Source organism: Pristiophorus japonicus, chromosome 14 (genome assembly GCF_044704955.1).
Source record: "Pristiophorus japonicus isolate sPriJap1 chromosome 14, sPriJap1.hap1, whole genome shotgun sequence".
NCBI classification, from domain to species: domain Eukaryota; kingdom Metazoa; phylum Chordata; class Chondrichthyes; family Pristiophoridae; genus Pristiophorus; species Pristiophorus japonicus.
The window spans coordinates 28,536,098-28,544,295 of record NC_091990.1 but is presented as its reverse complement, the minus strand read 5'-3'; positions in this window follow the sequence as shown (position 1 = coordinate 28,544,295).

Below are 8,198 nucleotides of genomic sequence, written 5' to 3'. Positions count from 1 at the left end.
AATGGGGGAGGCAGTCTTTTGGCGGAAAGGGAACATTCTGTCTCCCAGCTGGTCCAAGGTGGAGAAGATTGTGGAGCCCAGACCCTGCATGTCACAGATGAGCATTTCTGTAAAATGCTGCTATCTCTCAGGATGTCATAACGTCTGGACTCTCACCACTGTCCGCCCCCCCGCCCCCACAACCAACGCTTCGGTCCCAGGAAGCCAGCCTGGATATACTGTCCCAGCAAACGCAGAGTTATTGCAGTCAGCAGCTAGGCCCTCTCATGCCTGAATGCTCCGTCGCTGACCCCTTATCTGTGCCACAGCAGCCTTCCACCTCCCATGCTGCAGCCACTGGGAGAACATGCGAGTGGGAACACGAGTATAAGTAAGAGAGCACTTACAGACGTACCACATGGGGCAGTAGCGGAACAAAAATCACTCCAACTAGGTGATGTGAAGACTGCATCCCATTGCTTGTCGGGACCTTGTAAGAGAATTCGGATTGGAGACCAAATATGGTTGCAAAAAATCTGTTTATCGTGTCATGACAAGATGCTTCAGCAGATGTCCTTCTAGCGGAAATAAGGTCCAGAAGTGAAGGTCTCCTCGAGACGGAGGGCAAGAAGCCCATTCCAGAAGGTGGTCCAGATTTTATGGTGGAAGATGGGGCAGAGAGTGCAACTCCACCACCCCACAAACTGCTACACAGTCCAGGAAGGGATTTAATTACCTCACAATGATGGCCATGCATGCCGACCCCTCCACTGCCTCCGATTTGCCACGCTGCCTGTCCGACATCGTGTCTTGAAAGAGCAGAAATTTCCTCCAAATAAATATTGGGAAGACCGAAGCCATTGGTTCCCCACCACAAACTCTAGCCACCAACTTCATTCCTCTCCTTGGTCACTGTCTGAGGCTGACCCAGACCGTTCACAACCTTGACAACCTATTTGACTCTGAGGTGAGCTTCTGACCGCATATCCTCACCATCACCAAGACTGCCTACTTAACATAACAAAAACAGATTATCTGGTCATTATCACATTGCTGTTTGTGGGAGCTTGCAGTACGCAAGTTGGCTGCTGCATTTCCCACATTGTAACATTATACTTCAAAAGTACTTCATAGGCTGTAAAGCTCTTTGAGGCGTCTGGTGGTCATTAAAGGCGCGATATAAATGCAAGTATTTCTTTTTTTTTACTTCCACCTCCTGTAACAGCGCCCATCTCCGCCTCTGCCTCAGCTCAGCTGCTGCTGGAACCTTCATCCATGCCTTTGTTCTCTCTAGACTTGACTCTTCCAATGCTCTCTTGGCTGGCCTCCCATTTTCCACCATCCATAAACAAGCTCATCCAAAACTCTGCTTCTTATATGCTAACTCACACCAATTCCCTTTCACCCATCACCCCTGTGCTCACTGACCTACATTGGCTCCTGGTTCAGCAACGCCTCCAGTAAAAAAACTTCTCATCGTTGTTTTCAAATCCCTTCATGGCCTCACCCCTCCCTATCTCTGTAACCTCCTCTAGCCCTACAACCCTCCGAGATTTCTGTGCTCCTCCAATTCTGGCCTCTTGCGCATTCCCAATTTTAATCGCTCCACCAATGACAGCCGTGCCTTCAGCTGCCTAGGCCCCAAGCTCTAGAATTCTTTCCATAAGCCCCTCCGCCTCTAAGACTCTCCTTAAAAGTTACCTCTTTGACCAAGCTTTTGGTCACCAGTCCTAATATCTCCTTATGTGACTAGGTGTCAAATTTTGTTTGATGACGGTCCTGTGAAGCACCTTGGAACGTTTTACTATGTAAAAGGTGCTAGATAATTGCAAGTTGTTGTTATGGGAAGGCACTGTTCCCCATGGACACCCTGCCGGAGTGATAGAGGCATGAAACACCTGCAACAGCAACGTCCCAATTTTCCAACAACCACCTTTCTCAATATTTTTCAGTATTTTTCCATAACCTTGACATACAAGGTCTGAAAAGTTACTGGACTTCAACCTCTGGGTAAATAGCGGGATGTGCCCGCTAGGAGCCTCTGCCACTGGCACCATCGGAATACCTGGGGTCAGGGGAGGTGTCGTCATTTGCATTTTGCAGGCAGGCATCTGCGCCATTGTGGGTGAAAATCGGGCATCTGCCAGAGCTGGGGTTGTGGGAGGAGCAGCACAAGCAGCCACACTCTATAACACCCACAGCCCAGACCACCAAAAACTGCTCCATGGCCCGCATTGAAGGCTGGAGGCTTGTTTTCGAGGAGAGGCTGAAAGCACGCCTCCAACTCTCAGAAACTTTAGATCTTTGCCATTTAACTTCAATGGAAATAAAATGGAGATGTGAAGCTGGCTGTCGTTTCGCTATCACTATTACACTAAAGAAAGAAAAGAAAAACTTGGAGTTACATAGCATCTTTCACAATCACTGGATGTCTCAAAGAGCTTTACAGTCAATTAAGTACTTTTGGAGTGTAGTCATAGTTGTAATATGGGAAACGTGGCAGCCAATATGCGCACAGCAAACTTCCACAAACAGCAATGTGATAATGACTAGATAATGTGTTTTTGATATGTTGATTGAGGGATAAATATTGGCCAGGACACCGGGGATAACTCCCTGCTCTTCTTCAAAATAGTGCCATGGGATCTTTTATGTCATAACTATGGCACAACCTCTGGGTAAATAGGGGGAATCATCAGCCACGATTGGAGCACCTGATCACTGTTCAGTGATTCCTGCTGCAGAATTTGTGCAAATGTGTGTCTGAAAGAAAGGGGGAGAAATCGGGTGCATTTGTGCCTCCCATTAGTGGGGCACAAATGACTTTGCGACCGGACACTGCACCGCTAACGACTGCCACATTACAAGAGTGACTACACTTCAAAAGTACTTCATTGACTGTAAAGCACTTTGGGATATCCAATGTTTGTGAAAGGCGCTATATAAATGCAAATCTTTCTTTACTTCTTTCCACTTGTTGAGGGGTCCATAAGCCATGGTACAATCCTAATCTGGGAACTACTGCAGTATCTGGGAGGTAGCATTTAGAGCACTGCACACAAACGCTGCCCTGTTACACATGTCTTTCATTGTGTCAAGCCTACACGCGCACTCCCTGGAATTGTCTGCTCTCGGTCTTTGGGTTTCACTCCCACTGCTCCTCGCTCTTTGCTGGTATACTGGATCCGCTGTTGCGCACTGCTTGTGCCCAAGGCCACGATGCATCTCCACTGGACCTTTGGATTAACCTCTGCTGGCTCATGGTTCAACCTGTCAGTGGGAGGCATTCAAGGAGGCGATCCGGAAGGCTCAGGCCAAACATGTGCCCTTAAAGAAAAAGGCTGGGGAAAATAATTCGAGCCCCCTGGATGTCTAGGACTTACAGGGGAGGATTAAGAAAAAAAGGGCGCTTATGTCATATACCAACGGCTATATACTTTAGAAACTTTAGAGGAATATAGAAAGTTAAGAGGCAAAATTAAAAAGCATTTTAGGAATGTTAAGAGAGAGCACGAAAAATTCTTGGCCAGTAAAATTAAGGAAAACCCTAAGATATTCTATAAATATATTAAGAGTAAGAGGGTAACTAAAGAAAGGGTAGGGCCTATTAGAGACCATGAGGGTAATCTTTGTGTGGAGGTGGAAGATGTTGGTAGGGTTCTTAACGAATACTTTGCATCTGTTTTCACAAAGGAAAGGGGTAATGCAGATACTGCTATTGAGGGGGAGTGTGATATTCTTGAAATGAAATAATGACACAATGAAAGACATGTGAAATAAATATAGTGAGAGAGAAAGTATTAAGGGGTTGAGCAGCTTTGAAAGAGACAAGTTCCCAGGCATGGATGAAATGCATTCAAGGCTGTTGAACGAAGTAAAAGAGGAAATAGCAAAGGCCCTGACCATCATTTTCCAGTCGCCTTTGGATCTGGGCATGGTGCCAGAGGATTGGAGGACTGCTAATGTAGTACCCTTGTTTAAGAAGGGAAAAATGGATAGGCCAAGTAATTACAGGCCTATCAGCCTAACCGCAGTGGTGGGAAAATTGTTGGAAAAAATCCTGAAAGACAGGATAAATCTGCATTTGGAAAGGCAAGGATTAATTAGGGCAAGCCAGCACGGATCCATTAAGGGAAGATCATGTTTGACTCACCTGACTGAATTTTTTGAGCAGGTAACCAAGGGGGTCGATAAGGTAATGCGTACGATGTAGTATATATGGACTTTAGCAAGGCTTTTGATAAGGTCCCACATGGTAGACTTGTCATGAAGGTTAAAGCCCATGTGTTCCAGGGCAACGTGGCAAGTTGGATCCAAAATTGGCTTGGAGGTAGGAAGGAAAGGGCAATGATAAATGGATGTTTTGTGACTGGAAGGATATTTCCAGCATGGTTCCGCAGGGCTCAGTTCTGGGTCCCTTGCTTTTTTGTGGTATATATCAATGATTTAGATTTGAATATAGGGAGTATGATTAAGAAGTTTGCAGACTTCACGAAATTGGCTGTGTGGTTGATAAAGAAGAGGAATGTCATGGACTGCAGGAGGATATCAATTTACTGATCAGGTGGGCAGAGCAGTGGCAAATGGACTTTAATTCCAAGAAGTGTGAGGTGATGCACTTTGGGAGGGCTAATAAGGGAAAGGTCTCCACATTAAGCTGTAGGCCACTTAATAGTGTAGATGAACAAAGGGACCTTGGAGTGCTTATTCAGATCCCTGAAAGTAGCAGGCCAGGTGGATAAGGTAGTTAAGAAGGCATACGGAATGCTTGCCTTTATTGGACGAGGCACAGAATATAAGAGCAGGGAGGTTATGCTTAAATTGTATAATACTTTGGTTAGGTCACGGTTGGAGTACTGCATGCAGTTCTGGTCACCGTATTATCGGAAGGACATGATTGCACTAGACAGGGTGCAGAGGTGATTTACTAGGATGCTGCCTGGAATGGAGTATCTTAGTTATGAGGACAGATTGGATAGGCTGGGTTTGTTCTCATTGGAACAGAGGAAGTTGAGAGGAGACCTCATTGAGGTGTACAAATTATTGAGGGACCTGGACAGAGTGGATAGTAAGGGTCTATTTCCAGTGGTGGAGGGTTCTATTAGGAGGGGGCATAGTTTTAAGGTGGTTGATGGAATGTTTTGAGGGGAGGGGGGGCTTCTTTACGCAGAGGGCTGTGGGGATCTGCAACTCGCTGCCTGGAAGAGTGGTGGATGCAGAAACCCTCACCACTTTTAAGAGATGGTTGGATGGGCACTTAAAGTGCAGTAACCTGCAGCGTTACGGACCTAGAGCTGGTAATTGGGATTAAACTGGATGACCTTTTGTTGGACGGCGCAGATATAATGGTCAGTACTGCAGGGAATAGAATATGGCCAGGGTGATCTCCTGGACTACTTTTGATCGCCTAGATGGGTCGGAGAGGAATTTTCCCAGATATTTTCTCCCTCGGCACTCTGTTTCCACTGGGCGACCTCCTGCAGTGCACCAGCTGATACTCTGCTCCTTGAACAGCTTCTAAATTCACTCCCTTTCCACTGCTGTCTCTCAAACTGGACATTGGTTCATTGATGCTCCAAGTTGACCACTCTGTCTACAAATGAACATCACCCACCAGAGAACCTCAGACTTTAATTTTGGACTCTCTCATGTTGTCTCTTCCCTGTATTTACAACCAGAGCATGTCTCTCGTAATGGCTGCCACCCCAATGTAACCTGACTGCCCTCTATGTCCATTTGTGTGCGCATTTGGGCTGATGTTCCGGACCCGAGCCCATTACTTCCATCTCCCTATTTTTTATTTTTTATTGGCCTCTCTCGGGCACTACTCATCTCTCGGGAACTTCCCTTCGATCTCCTCACCTTCAAGTCACCCAGTCATGCCACCTATAATTTCTTCCTCCACTTTAATCCCTACACCAACCCATCATTACTTCTCTGCCTGCCTATTCTCCTGCCACTGTCATAAGAAATAGGAGCAGGAGTAGGCCATTTGGCCCCTCGAGCCTGCTCCACCATTCAATAAGATCATGGCTGATCTGATCTTGGCCTCAACTCCACTTCCCTGCCCGTTCCCCATAACTCTTGACTCCCTTATCATTCAAAAATCTGTCTATCTCCACCTTAAATATATTCAATGACCCAGCCTCCACAGTACTTGAGTAGAGAATTCCAAAGATTTGTGACCCTCTAAAAAATGAAATTCCTCCTCATTTCCATTTTAAATGGGTGACCCTTTATTCTGAAACTATGCCCCTTAGTTCTAGATTCCCCATGAGGGGAAACATCCTCTCTGCATCTACCCTGTCAAGCCCCCTCAGAATCTTATACGTGTCAATAAGATCACCTCTCATTCTTCTAAACTCCAATGAGTATAGGCTCAATCTTTCTTCATAAGACAACCCCTTCATCTCAGGAATCCACCTTGTGAACCATCTCTGAACTGCCTCCAATGTAAATATATCCTTCCTTAAATAAGGAGACCAAAACTGTACACAGTACTCCAGGTGTGGTCTCACCAATGCCCTGTACATTTGTAGCAGAACTTTCCTACTATTCTATTCCATCCCCCTTGCAATAAAGGCCATTGTTCCATTTGCCTTCGTAATTACTTGCTGTACCTGCATGCTAACTTTTTGTGTTTCATGTACAAGGACCCCTAGATCTCTCTGTACCTCGGCATTTTGTCATCTCTCCCCATTTAAATACTAATTTGCTTTTTCATTTTTCCTACCAAAGTGGATAACTTCACATTTTACCACATTATACTCCATCTGCCAAATGTTTGCCCACTCACTTAGCCTCTCAATATCCCTTTGCAGACTCTTTGTGTCCTCCTCATGACTTGCTTTCCCACCTATTTTTGTATTATCAGCAAATGTGGCTCCATTACACTCGGTCCCTCCATCGCAGGCTTGAATCCCCCTTCGATAATCACACAGCTACCCTCTGTGCCTCTCTCACCATTCCCCAAAACGCTCATCGACGCCAGTCACTGCCTCATTACGATCAGCAGCTCCAACTGCCCCATCCCCTTCCCTCACGGATCTTCCCACCCAGCTTGGCCGCGGGATGTTAATCTCGCTAAATTCCTTTCTATGCTGCTTTTTCCAACTGTACGGCCAATCTCTCGTTAAGAAAGCCTACTTGAGTGGGCTCAGTTCCAGGATTACCAGTGCACTTTATATACTCCATCTACCAAATGTTTGCCCACTCAATGTGAAGTTATCCACTTTGGTAGGAAAAATAAAAAAAGTAAATTATCAGTTTATATGATGAGCACAGCACTGCAGGCAAACATGTAAAATCTGCCTAGTTCCTCATTTGAATATTTTTCAAGCCTTTAATCAGGCTCCAATGGGTGGCGGTCCCGACCTGCGAGAGACCATCAGCGGCAGGTCGGGACCATTGAAAGGAGCGGCGAGCAGCGGCCATTGACAGTGTGGCAGCGTACCACTGCAAGGTACAGCGCGAGCTGGTGCAGGAGGGCGACGGCAGCGAAGAGGGACATCATCAAGGTCCAGGTCGGTGATTGGAGCGTGGGCGCATTCCATACATCCTTGGACTTTGCTGAATTATTCTAGTCAAGAGTATTTGACTAGTCATTAATTCTGTGTGTGAAGGTTTGCATCACTAAGTACAATTCCTACGTTGAATGGTTTGTTAGTTGATTTTTAAGTGAGGTCATCATAAGTCACATGTTGAGAGTTTCTATTCAATAATGCAACAATTATTCATTGCATTAAATTAACATACAAAATTGAACGGGTAAGTAGCATGTACTTCTAGTCACTGGAATGCACTGGCAACTACAGTTATCAATAAAAATAGAACTTAAAGTAAAAATACATAAAGACTATGAATTTCCTCACTTAAACTGGTGCACTGAAAAAAGTTTTGTATTTATATAGCACCTTAACAACCTCAGGATGTCCCAAAATGCATTACAGACAATGAAGTACATTTGGAGTGTAGTCACTGTTGTAATGTAGGAAATGTGGCAGACAATATACGCACAACGTCGACCATTTCCCATACCTCGGGAGCCTCTTATCAACAAGAGCAGACATTTGACGACGAGATTCAACACCGCCTCCAGTGCGCTAGCGCAGCCTTCGGCCGCCTGAGGAAATAAGTGAAGACTAGGCTCTCAAATCCACCAGCAAGCTCATGATCTACAGGGCTGTAGTAATACCCGCCCTCCTGTATGGCTCAGAGAC